General features: G+C 34.2%; 1 protein-coding gene across 2 annotated transcripts in view; it reads left to right on the top strand.

Annotated features, from left to right (window-relative positions):
- The window catches only part of CADM2 (cell adhesion molecule 2), a 1,236,504-nt gene that overhangs the window by 678,733 nt on the left and 543,649 nt on the right, over positions 1-14,122 (top strand). The window lies entirely within an intron of this gene.

Here is a 14,122-nt window from a genome sequence, read left to right as displayed (position 1 = left end):
TGCTTTTAGTATCAGCTTTATTACTCTCATCGGTGAATATGAAGTGAAGGCATTCATACCTTTCCATTATATTTATTTGTATTTTGAATTTACCAAGTTGTCATTAAGAACAACAGCCTTGTAAACATTAAAGCACAATATGAGATAGCTGGTAAAAGTTTTAAGTTACTTTCAAGTTGTGTTTTATTTTATCCTCAAAATAAATGAGTAAATCAATTTTAAAAAATCTTTAAAAATAAAATTTCAGGTACCTTTAGATCCCATGCTAATATCTAAATCAACTAATAAATAGATCTGAGCAAAGAGGTTTGAATCATGAACCTTATCAATACTGTTTAAAATTTAATCCTTTAAAAAATGTAAAACCTTCCTACAAACCATCATTCTTCCTACTTTTGATCTTTTTCCTATATTTCCTTTGCAACCTATTGAATCCTAGGCATTTATTGCCTTTATGAGTCTCTTCTTTACTTCTCATCCTTAGCTCACCCACACTTGTTTGGTGTACTATCACTGTCTTATTGTAGGGCCAGGCCATCTCTCACTTTGTGTCTGCAACAGCCTCCTAGATGGCATTTCTGACTAGCAAATTTATCCTCCAGGTACCAGGCTGGCTTGTCTAAAATGTGAATGTAGTCATAGAATTCCTTGACTATCCATTGCTTAATGATAGAGTCAAACTGAAATGGGATAGCTATTGATTTATTCCAGGTAATTAAACTTACATTTAATTTTGAGGATATGATGGTAAAATTAAGTCTTAAAGTTAGTGAAACAATGTCATAGGACAAAAATCTAGAAGGTATATGGAAATATAGATAGCTTTTAAATTGGCTTTGATTACTTCCAAGAAACTAGCTTAGGCAAAATCTCATTATAACTGACATTATTAGACTAGATACCTGTGTATTAGCAAAATTTTTCAAAAGCCCCTGGTTGGCCTCCTTTTTGTGTAAAGCAAGACTTATGGCTGGCTGTCAGAAGACGACTGGGTGGTAAACAGACGCTGCCATTTTTCTGACTCAACTAGCTGACAAGTCTCTTTTCTGCTTGCTGTCTTAGTCTTTACATCTGTCAGATGGGGGTGCCTGACCTTTCTCCTAGTGGGGAAATGAGAAAGTGATGTCACATTGTAGCAAATACAGTAAAAACAAAATGTTTTCAAATGTTTTAGGTCAGTGCAGCCTCACAATAAGGCAGTTGTTAAAGCTCTATCAGATGCTAGACACTTTTCATGTAGAAAATATTTTACTATGCCCTATTTACAAAATGAAGTTCACACATAACACAACTTTAATATATGAGATTTTTAAAGATAATTTCAATAAACAAAGACTATTTTAAAAATTACATTACTGAAATTATTGAAGTCATACTATAAAATAAGACTCAATTCCTGCATTTAAAATAATGGATGTCCCTGTGCAAATAAAACAAAAATGGGCTCAAGTGATGTCTCCAACTTATCTAAATACCAGAGGCCGGTGCACAAAATTCGTGCACGGGGGTGGGAGATCCCTCAGCCCTGCCTGCACCCTGACCAATCAGGACCCTCTTGCAATCTGGGACTGTGGGCTCCTAACTGCTCACCTGCCTGCCTGCCTGATCACCCCTAACCACCTCTGCTTGCCTGATTGCCCCTAACTGTTCCCCTGCTGGCCTGATCACCCCTAACTGCCTCTGCCTCGTCCCCGCACACAGGACCCAGGCTTCCCTCCCTCTGGCCAGCTGCAGGCACCCAGGACCAGGGTCGGGCAGCTTCGTCCAGCCCCGACTTTGTCAGGAAGGACGTCTGGAAGACTGCCAGTCTAATTAGCACATTACCCTTTTATTAGTATAGATATTTATGTTACTTATGCATGTGTGTGCACATGATTATGTGTGCATACATACATGCCACAGTATATGTATATGTTTACATTAAACATGGGAGGGAGTCATCAGTCTGAGCTATTGGTCTACAAATACCTTGAACAAATACATATTTCCACTCAGATATATCTTTGTCAATGGCTTTACATTTAAATTTTTAGAAAAACGAATAATCAGTACCATTATCTTTTCTGTTTATACTACTAGTTATATGAAATTATTAAAACTGGGGAGCTTTATAGTTTAGGTTATTATTGACCTATTTTAATCATTTCAATTGTTTACTACATTGCCATCAACCATAATTTAGTAGTAATTTACCATTTTAAGTGTAGAACAATAACATCACCAGTAGAAAGTTTAAAGTTACCTGTCACTTATGTTTTGATATTTCCTTTGTTCCACTTAGGAAACAGAAAAAAGAACTTCTCTGATGCATCTTCGTTTGTGAGAAACTGTGGGTGGTAGTTTAAAGGTGGTTAGAAAATTATCCCCTAAAGACATTTTAGGTTAAACAACATTCAGAATAAGAATGGAACCAACCCAAAGGTATTGGAATGAAGGGGTGATGTGGGTGGTAAAGGTGGCTTGTGGCTACAAACTAATTAGCATTGAATAAATTACTAATCAAATTTCCTTTTTCAAATATAGATATGATTTATTCCAGGGAGGGTCTTGGTATAATTGACCTAAATATTGACCTATTTTTGCTGTCTTTCCTGGTATCAAATAAGACTCTTTATAAATCGGAATTTATCAAGTGGCTTTTCTAATATTATTTCATTAATGAATTTATATTTTTGCTAAACTATAATATGTAGCAAATCCAATTACAAAAATGTTGTAAATGTCTAAAATTTTGTTTATCATAGTATTGTGTTAGAATACTATTTTATTTGTGAGAATTAAGTCATTGACAAAACGTAAAGTTGTTTAGGATAAGATTTGGCCAATGGGAGGTACTCAGAATATCTCAACTATTATTATTACTTTTAAATGTAGATTCATTACCATTTATAAAAGTGTAGATTTCTATGCACATGCATTTTAAGAGAGTTGTTTATTATATAGTATACCCAGAATGATTTTTGTTTTTACTTTGTTTTTACTTGTTGACTTGTTTACTTGGGACATAAATCATCATTATGTGGGATGTTTCCATAGATTTTTAAATATAATTTATTTTCACAATACATTTTTGAAATGTGTTTATTTTTCTGGAATTATTTTAATTGTATGAGTTTACATTTTATCTAATCTGTTTAAGTAGCAATTAATATCCATATTTGAATGCTTTTATAAAATATTTTCATTGCATTCTTTCATTCATTAGACCAACCAACAAATCACGAAGAGACTACATATTGTACACAGATATTTAAAGCATCCCTTTAAGAAATGAAGCTAATATCTAAAGGATGAGACTTATATAAGTAAAACGATTAATCTCTTGTCATAAGTGCCCAGCAGAGGTTTGTAAAAATTAGAACAAATCCTTTCTAAAGAATTCAAGGATGTCTTCAAAGAAAGGAAAGGTCTTTGAGGGTGATTAGGAATTTATGAAACAGAGACTGAAAGAATAGATGAGGAAAAAGCATGTTTCCAGAAATGTAGTTATTTTTAGAATGACTTATTTTCTGTATTTGCAATACGATGACAAAATCGTTTGTTTAATAACCTTTTATTTAAGAAGATTTTAGAATTGAACCCTATAACAGTTGAGAGCTTGCCCAATAATCCCTGGAGCCAAATAAACTTGTGACTATGTAGAAAGCTGGGCTATCATCTCTTTATTTCCAAGTTCCTTGATAATGACCTGAACATTTCTAGACAGAGATAGGGCCAAATAAAGACAATTAGACATTAGCAAGTGGTAAGTGAGCTTCATGAGTATTTAGATTTCAAAGAAAGGTGAAGCAAAAGTTTTAGGTATATAGTCTGGTTAAGATGAACTTTAAACGAAAGTATTTAATTTGTAGCTGTTATTAAAGAGTTACTCGGTAATGTATTGGGATTAAAAATAAACAGACTAATCGAATAAGACAAAACATGAGAAGTTGCAATAAGCCAGAAATAATTTTAATTTCTTATCATAATTGAGGAGCTATTTTTATTTAGGATACATTTAGTTTAAAGATCACCCAGTATTTTATAAATATAAACACAATGAGATGTATACACATCAGTCATGATATTTGATGGTCTAGTTCTAAGGGCCTTACATATTTAAACAAAAATAAGAAAAATTTAGGTGTCAGAAAAGAAAGCTGTGGAATACTGATAATATTCCACTGGGAACATTCTGTATATTTCAGTTTTTAGGAAATTAATCCTTTCACTTTAATCATGTCTACAAAGGTTCATTGTTATACTAAGATATAAAGTTCAAAATTAAAAACAAATTATGCAAATAATATTATGCCATCTATAATAATGCAAAAATAATTCTAAGACCTAATTTATAAATGTGTTTATAAAATATATATGTGTTTATAAATATGTGTTGTGGTGTTTTCATCAAAAGGGATAAAAGGATTTCCATAGTTTATGTGTTTATAAATGTATGCTATGGTATTATGTGTTTGTAAATATGTTATGGTATTTGTCATTAAAAGGGGATAAGTGGATTTCCCTACTTTTCTGAAGATCTGACATTTAAAGTGTTGGCACCAATCAATTGGTGATATCTGGTTATATCTATGTGAAAAAGTAACACCTCTTTTTTTATTCAGATGTTCATATAGCCAAAATTCTGTTTTGTTTTGTTTATTATTTTAAGGCAAGTGAAGAAACAGGATGGTGTCCTTGGTGAGGAATGCACAATATTTTAAATTTTTTATGGGTTCTGAGAGAGACTGGCTCTGCTTGTAATGTCTGAAAGTTACATTTCAGCTCTCAGAAACCTGTGATTTTGTACCATTATCTCAGAAGTTCAAAGCTGTGCTTCTAAGATAATTCCTTGTAGGAGCTCTAAATATTTTATCAATTAAATTTAAGCTTTTTTGGAGAATAAACTTGAAGAACCATTAGTCCAATCAAATTTAGTGATTTTAGAAATTTATCAAGATTTATTGTGTATCTGTATTTAGAATACAATTGATTTTTAAAGATAATACCAAAACCAGAATAATGCATTGTATTAGATTTGGAGTTTTGAGATATGAGTTTGAATCCTGATTCTTTTCATTACCATGTTGGGTAAGTTGCTTAATGAAGCTGAGTCTTATGATTTTATAATATGAGAAGAAAAATACATTCCTTGTTTACCCCACAGGGCTATTGTAAAGATCAAATGAGATAATATGTGTGTGGAAACTCTTAGTAAAACTTGAGCTATATAAACACAAATGATACCATTCATTTAATGGATATGATACTGCTTAAAGAATCACATCTAAAAACTAAACCTAGCCATGCTCCTTCTAGGGATTTTGTTCTACAATCTGTGATTTTGTTTATTGGGGAGCCACCACTAATTAAAGTGTGGTTGATGTTCCTGCTGTTCACATTTGTCCAGTATTTTACCCAAACCTACTGGTAGTAATTAATGAATATTTAAAATGTACGGCAGCAGTCTGCTCAGGCATGGCCTATCTCACCCTCCCCTTGCTCATGCTGGGCTTTCACAATGGAGCCTGCTGAGACAAAACTGTTTCACAGACTTCTTAGGGTGGATCACTCTCCATTTATCCAGGATAAACCAAGTTTTAAGCAATTCATAGCAAAAAAAAAAAAAAAGAAAGAAGAAGAAGAAAGCACACAGAATTTCTATGCAAAATAAAATCTATTTCTCTTAAAGAAAATGTGAATGAAAAAGTAAAATAAGATAAGAACAAACACAATATTTCATAATAAAACTGTTATTTCCCATTTAGATTTTGTTATAAAAGATATGGAAGTTATGTAATGTTATAGAGATCTCAATATTTACATTAGCCGAAAATAAAATTTATTTTTGGAAGTACAAATATCAATTAAAACAATACAAAGATGATTATTTTAAGCCCACATCTATTAATTAAGCCAAACAAAAGGTACAGATATACCATATCCCCAAAATTGTCCACACAACATCAATAAATAATATCTTACATTCTAAATCTAAGATCATTTTGATAATTCAATATTTGGTATCATCTCTGAATAACTTTACTTTATTACAAAATAGAAAAGTTTTTCAAGCATCATGCCAACTAAGTAACCCAAAATAGTCTTCACATTCTGGTGTGTAGGCCTAATGGCTTTCCACTATGTCAGGAGTTAACTACTTTTAGCCCATAGACAACCATGACTATGACCCTACAAAAGGTAGGGGGCTTGACAAATGGAGATTCCAGTACATGAGGGTGAGGCGCAATGAAGAATGGATAACACATGGGATTCATTGTGATAGAGTGATTCTGGTACCATACAAATGAAAATTCTAATCTTAAGTACAGAAATCTTGCTGAGATTTAGTTTTCTATTCTGAAAATAGGTTTAGTAATACCTACCTTATTGGGAATCGTGAGGATTAAAAATGCTTGTATATAAAGTGGCTAGGGTCGAGCCTGGCCAAAATTGTGTTATCAGAGGAAGCTACTACGTGTTTATCTCTGGGGAAAAAATAGGAAATTAGACATAAACCAAGGCCAGGATGACAAGAATACAGCTACTCCTAGCAGACATTATTAATCCATCATGAAAAAAGTGAGCATACAGAAAGAAATTATTAGCTCCAGTAAAACTAGGGTGTATTCCTAAATTATGTATTATGCGATGGACTAAAGAATCCAGCTGGGTGTCACCTCACCCATATACTAAATGAAATGTCTTAAGTTGTGAATTCAGATTTTATATTCTTAAGAGGAATGGCCCTGATGTACCCTGCCACTGACCACATACTAAAGTGGCCAGATTAGAATTCTTGGTGACACTACTAGCCACCTCCTATGATCCTTGAGTGTTCACATCTCTTTGTACCCTATGCCCCCACTTTAATCTGGTACCAAGTGGCTGTCTTTACTTCATGGGCTTATTTGCTACCCATGAAGCGTCCTCTCTGGGAGATACCTGCAATGATAACGAGAAATAGCATGTGCATACAACTTGGTGAATGGATCTCAATTCAATGACAAAATCTTAAGAATAGGGTAATTTGTAAATTCCATAGCTGACTTATTTCAGAAATAAAATATGTCACAGTAAATAATGCATCCTTCATGTAATCTAATGCCATTGCCATAAAATATTACCAAAAATGCAAATTCAAGTAACAGAAGATGCTAACATTGGTTAAAAGTCTGACGACCACTGTTGATGATGTATAGAAAAAAAATATTTTAAAACGGATGTTTTGATTTCAATAGAGCAGGAAGGTGACCTACCTGTGGTTAATTACGCAGAGATGATGTCTACAGAGCATGCCTACTAGTTGATTGGAGGGAGAGTGCTCACTCCACACTGACAGTTAAGTTCATGATAGCAGTGTTGCACGAGGGAAGATGGCGGGCAAGCAGCAATGAGAGCCAGTAGATCTGCATGAACATTTTTTTGTTGAATTTAATAACGTATTCTTCATGCTAAATCACTTTCTGAAAACTTATTTCATCTGATTTGAGATGTGATTTGAGAACTGCCAATATGTTAGGCAATCTGCTGCAAAATTGTCTATTTTCACCTAAGTACCTCTGCATCATCTTAGATTTGCTTGGTACCAATTTTTTTATGCAGTCCTACTCAGCAAATCAGAGAGCTAAACATGTGCTTCCAGTAGCAGCAGTATGCTAGGGGGATTATTTTTAACTACATTTGGAGGCCAGTAAGCAAAGGTAAGTGTCAGCATTGGGGCAAACACTAGGGTACATGTAAATAGTGCACCTGCTCAGAGGACCAATTAGATTATACTGTAAAAGCAGGACACCCAGTGGGAGTAACTCCCCACCTCATAGGATTTCCAAAGTCTTTGAATGCCTGTCCATTCCACATACTGATGGTGAATGCATTAAATATTTTACTGGTAAAAGTTCATTCTTTTAAGTTTTATGTTTCCAAAATGCTATCCCTAATAAAATATAAATACCACAGAAGGGTGAAAGGGCTATAAATTATATTAGAAAGATCACCGGAGGGAGTCCCCAGGGACGATTTTGATTAGGGAAGTAGTGAGAGACTACTCTAAAGGGTAGAAATGTGTCTGTGTGCTAGTGCGTGTGTAGGGGGTCTGTAAAGAACATTGCATTTTACTACTTCGCTGTTTTGTTTGACTCATTGCCCAGAAGTGGGAGTTGCAACCTCATTTTAGAAATCCTGTGTGTTCCTAGTTCTCCTGCCATAATATTTGAGCTCCTGACACTAAAAGCCAAATTTTTTAGATGCAATGGCTTTTAGTTGAATCATTTTATTCAGAAAGTAGTTGTGGTCCAGTAGAAGGCACAACAAAGTAATAATCAGCTACAAGACCGTTTAACTCTAACCAGCTATAATCATGCTTCTGACATCTGCCTCCGGAACCTCACACTGCTCCTCCTTATGCGCCAGCCATGTGCTTCCCCATCCCTTACGGGGGGTGCCATTTGGCCTTGAACTTGTTCTGATGTATAAATATGACAATAACCCCTAAATATACACATTGAAAATATAAAGACAACACAAAAAGTAACATTGCTGTATACATGTGACTTTCTCTTTGGTTCTGTTGAAAAACTGTGTTATCTAGAATTGCATCGTTACTCATTTTATTATGAACATGGAAACAATTATAATCACCATGAAAACTCTAACCAATTTACATGAAACTTGGTGGAGTTAAGGTTCAAAATTTATACAATGACAATAAATACAAAGGAGGAGTAAGAACACATTACTGAAAATATGTTAATGGAAGAAATTAGTAAAATATATAAATTGAAATAAACATCAGATTTAAGGTAAAATGACATGGGACAAGTAGCGAATTAGGAAAAGAGTAGTGCTCCAAGATTAGAGATAAGAAAAAAGAAACTTGGTGTAAAGTCTATCTTAAGAGACAGTTTTGCCCTGGCCAGTTGCTCTGTAGTTAGAACATTGGCCTGAAGACCTAAAGGTCTCAGGTTTGATTACCAGTCAAGAGCAAATACCCCAGCTTTGACTGGTTTGGCTCAGTGCATAGAGCATCAGCCTGCAGACTGAAAGGTCCCAGGTTCAATTCCAGTCAAGGGCATGTACCTTGATTGCAGGCACATCCCCAGTAGGGGGTATGCCAGAAGCAGCTGATCTAGGTTTCACTCTCATGGGTGTTTATAACTCTCTATCCCACTCCCTTCCTCTCTGTAAAACATCAATAATATACATGAGCAAGTACCTCCAATCTTTGGCCCTGGTAGGGGTTCCTGTGGGAGGCAACCAATCAATGCGTCTCTCTCTCCCTGTCCCCTCCACTTTCTCAAAAAAAAAAAAAAGTAATAAAAATAATAATATCCTCAGGTGAGGATTAAAAAAAAAGAGAGACAGTTTTATGATAGATATATTTAAGAACAGGCTTAGGGAGTGTATAATTGGTTTAGATGAGAATAAATCTAACATGAAACTATTAATTTGGTGATCATCGATAGTTCACATAGAGAGGGGCCTTTCTGCAAAGTTCACCAGACAGGCAGAGCCAACCAGAAAGCTGACACGTTGACTAGAGAAACATATTTTGCTAATTACATCTATACCAAAGTAGCCTTTGACATGTCCCCAAAGATCATGCCAAGGTATAGAAAACAGGTTTTCATAAATATCAAGAATTGAAGTCTTAACGCAACAAATGTGGAGGATGTGAGAAGGCAAATGCTTCATTGTGTTTGACCACAGTGAACTCATTACCTAAATATCGCAAACTTTCAGAAAGCAGCAAAACCACTAGAACATGTAAATGGACTAGAATAATAAACACATGGTATGTTAGAGTAATTTGAAAGAATATCTGAAAAAAGACTTACAAAGAAAGCATAATTTTATTTACTGGGTACTGTGACAATAAAACAGCTAATTATATGAATTCCATTTTAAATAAGAATGAATACTTTCAAAACTGTTATAGAATTTAAAAGAACAGTGCAGGGACAACAATTAAAGGAATGTCATTGAGGAAAAAAAAAATGGGTGAAAAGGGTCTGGAACCTAGGTGATAAGGAATTATTTGCTAAGCATAAAAGGAATACATTTTGTGAAGTGAAAATTGGTCTGACAAAGACAGTGTCCTAGAAGAAAGCTGAAGCAACTGGCTGTCAACAAAAATAAATTTAATGTTAGCCCTGGCTGGATAGCTCAGTTGGTAAGAGCATTGTTTTGATATACAAGGTTGCAAGTCATATCCCTCCCTCCTTTCTCTCTCTAAAATTTTAAAATAAAAATTGTAAAACAAATAAATTTAATGTTAATTGAAATGTGTTCTTACTATAAGCAAAAGAGAACTAGGAAGAACTTTTAGGCTACCCTATAACTAATATTTTTTTTAAAAAGATGATCATATTAAAAAATTTAAGAACTCATTTTCTTTTGATTGTAATGCTTTTTGGTTGATTAGTATTTTGGAGCTCTTAAGCTAAGATGATTCTGGTTTGCAAAACCTCTTGTGAGAAAATAAGAGTTTGCTACACAGTAATATTACTCTTTGCCTAGCAACACTTGAATGTAAGTAACTTTTCTGAAAATAAAAAAAATTGGTCTATTACAATTGTCTCTTCTTTTCTAGTTTAGAGGTTTTCAGTCTGTTATTCATCTGAGCAGTCAAATGTTTTGTTTTGTTTTTAATATCAGTGAAACGGAACTTCTATTGATGCTAAAATTCTGAGCACTATGCAATCTGTGCAAATGAAAAAGAATTGAAGATGATCCATTTCCTTAGCATATGTACTTTTGCAAGTCTGGACAAGTAAGGGTACATTTAAAATGCAAATATTATACTGAGATGCTAAAATAATTTACATTCTGAGACTGCAGTTTAAATATAATTGTATTACATTAAAACACGGTTTGGTTTATCGTGTGATATAAATTTGGTTTATTTCTTACAGATTTATGGTGACTAGGATTTTGTTTTGATCTTGTAGTATATTCAGAAATTTCAGAACCATCTCTTAGAATTTGTGAAGCTTTAGCAGCAACATTTGTAAACACAAGGGGATGTTTTCACTTTTTAGTAGGGGAAGAGCAGATGGTTGGGATTAAGGGAATCGCTCCTTCGTGTTTAATAATGCAGCAGGGAAGGCAGTAGCAAGCTAACTTTTCACCAAGAGAGAATAATTTTTCAGAGCATCAGCTGCATCTTTCCTAGCTAGAACAGAGCCTCTTCAGATGTGTGCCATCTGCATGGGAGTGAGTCACAGCAAAAGATCTAATAATACTTGTAAAATACAGCTTGTTCCCAATGAGTTCTATAAAGAGAAAATACTTTCTGTATTTGGTGGAAAGGACTTGTGAGGAGAAATCTACTTATAAGTAGAGTACTCAGAGATAGAAATCCAATCAGGCAACAGAAGAGATAAACAAAATAATCAAATATTAAAACAAACAAATAAAAACATTTTTGGCAATTTTCTGCATTTATTGCAACATATAGAATGATTCAATAGAAAAAATCTGATGATTTTAAGAGATATTACTTAAGCATAATTTAATATATGAATTTAAGAGTGATCCAGGGAAGTTTTGGAAAACAGTAATTTTTATAATATAATTAAAATTGCATATTAATTGAGTAAAGTATGATTGAAACTAAACATTAGTAAAATTATATATTATTACATAATGCAAACACAAAGACAAAGAAAAGTACACATCGAGGGTTCCTAATGGATATAGATTTTCATTGTAATTTATTATTAAAAGAATTTGGTATCCTGAAGATCAAGTGATCCCCTCAACACCTAGTTTCATATTCACCACTAAGAACAATGCAGCATAACTGACCCCTTTAATGGTTTTCTCAGTTCAGTTGTTCAACACCAAATGCTAAAGGAGCTGCTGTCAAACCATCAATTAAACGAGTCAAAGGAGAAAATTACAACCACAAAATTAGTAATCAAACAGCAATTTGGCCTGAATGAAACACAAGTTAGAGAGAATGGAATTTAACTCCTTTCCATAGTTTTGTGTCAGCAATAGTTTTATATCTATGCCTTCATATAAAAAAGAAAAACCATGTGTTATAGTGAGTATGATAGTCTCATAGCCATAGATTTAGACAAAGCCATCACTAGAGAAATTGCCTTAATAAGAATTGTATGAATAAGAGATTAAAAAAAAAATTTCTTCATACACCGTGTATTATGTCTACCTCCAAATGCTTTACCAGTGGTCATTGTCATATGGCTCTTAGGTTTCAGAATATTTTTCCATATTTCATTTGATGATGGCTCTTACGTTTCAGTTTTCTTTTTCCTCCATATACAGCCTAAGCTTAGTTTTTTTTAAAAATGCGATTCTATTTGTTTGAAAGGCTAGACAATAGAATATGAAAAAAAAAATCAGCTTCCTTTTTCCCCTTGAGTGTCAATTCTGCCAATTAAAATTCCACAGCCTTAGTTTCTTATCTCTAAAATGAAGAGAGAATCAGTTGATTATTAATATACTAATCATTATAAAAGTTAACGTAGCTGTATTCTTGGCCTTTGTGGAGATTCCTGAAGCATGTTAGAACATTTGTTTGGTATGGACAGGATTTTTCAAAGGATAAGAAAATAAATATGATTAAATGACATTTCCATTTAGACAGATGCACATATATAAGACCATGAGTCCTGCTGTGATTAATAAAATAAAAATTAATAGTTCCTAAAATAACTGATATAAACATAAATAAATGTCAGTGATTGTCAAATGCCTGATGTTCAAATAGGGATTTCGTATTTTAAAGGGCTTTGAATATTTACATTATGGAGAGCAAAGCAGGAAGGAATCAAATGAGAGAATTTACATTATGTGCTAACTGGGTCAAGGACTCTTTCTAAATTCTCATTGTCACCCCTTTCCTAATGTGAACAGAGGAAGACACAATTGTAGAAACACAATAGAGATTTATTTCTGTTAATCATAAGACAAATTAATGTAGGTTAATTGAAGATTCGTATTGGAGTTGTATCCACTGAATAGAATGAAGGGAAAAAAGTAAAGCCGATTGTAGTTAAATATCCCAAGTATGTGTTTTATATCTTGGCTATTTCTGGTTACATGTTCTTGTTCATGTTAATTCTCAAAAACATTAGGTAGCAGATCAGACTTCTCAGCCTTGTTCTTTAAATTATATGATCTTTGAAATATTTTTATTATTATGAGAGCATTTGAAAGGTTAATTACAAATAATCAACATAAAAATTGCACAGATCTTTAAAGATTTTTTAAAGAGCCTCCATTTGCCTGGCTCAAGGGCTTGAGTTTTATGTTAGCAACAACAGTTTTTGTCTTGAATGGAAATTGGAATATCTATATAATAAAAGCCTAAGTGACTGTTACAGCAGAATGACCAGAACTACTGGTTGCTACCATGTGCACTGACCACCAGGGCAGACACTTAATGCAGGAGCTGCCCCCTGGTGATCAATGCGCTTCCACACGGGCAATGCCACTCATCCAGAAGCCGGGCTCACGGTTGGTGAGTGCAGCAGCGGTGGCGGGAGCCTCTCCTGCCTCCACAGCAGTGCTAAGGAGCAGAGAGCCAAGAGGTAAGGAGCACAGGTGGGCAGTAAGGAGGGAGGGATCCCGGATTTCGAGAGGGATGTCTGCCTGCTGGCTTAGGCCCAATCCCCGGGGCATAGGGCCTAAGCCAGCAGGCAGACATCCCCCAAGGGGTCCCTGACTGTGAGAGGGCATAGGCCAGGCTGAGGGACTACCCCCCCAATGCAAGAATTTCATGAACCAGGCCTCTAGTTAAAATATAAAAGTTCCAAGGTTTAATAAACTAAAATAATTTTATTTATTTAAATGAAAATATAGAAATAGAAGTTACAAGAAATTAAGTGGCCATTTAAAGTATGATAATTATATTTTCCATGTTTAGGGCTGGAGATAGGAGGTAGTCATTTTGTTGCTCAAAACTGGTTGGCAGGATGTGAATGATTAACATTATTAATTTTTGAAAGTCAGAAACAAAGTTATAGAACCAATTCTGGGTGCGCGCGCGTGTGTGTTTGTATGTGCGCATGCGTGCAGTCGCATACATGTGTGTTTGAAGTAAAAATAATCAGAAAGAGATAATATATTTCTGTTTAAGCTTCCATTTAAAGAAGATAGGGTTAAGAACTGTGAC

This window comes from Myotis daubentonii, chromosome 3, assembly GCF_963259705.1.
Source record: "Myotis daubentonii chromosome 3, mMyoDau2.1, whole genome shotgun sequence".
Lineage (NCBI taxonomy): Eukaryota > Metazoa > Chordata > Mammalia > Chiroptera > Vespertilionidae > Myotis > Myotis daubentonii.
The sequence above is the reverse complement of the archived record's forward strand: the minus strand, read 5'-3'. Positions and strand labels throughout refer to the sequence as shown.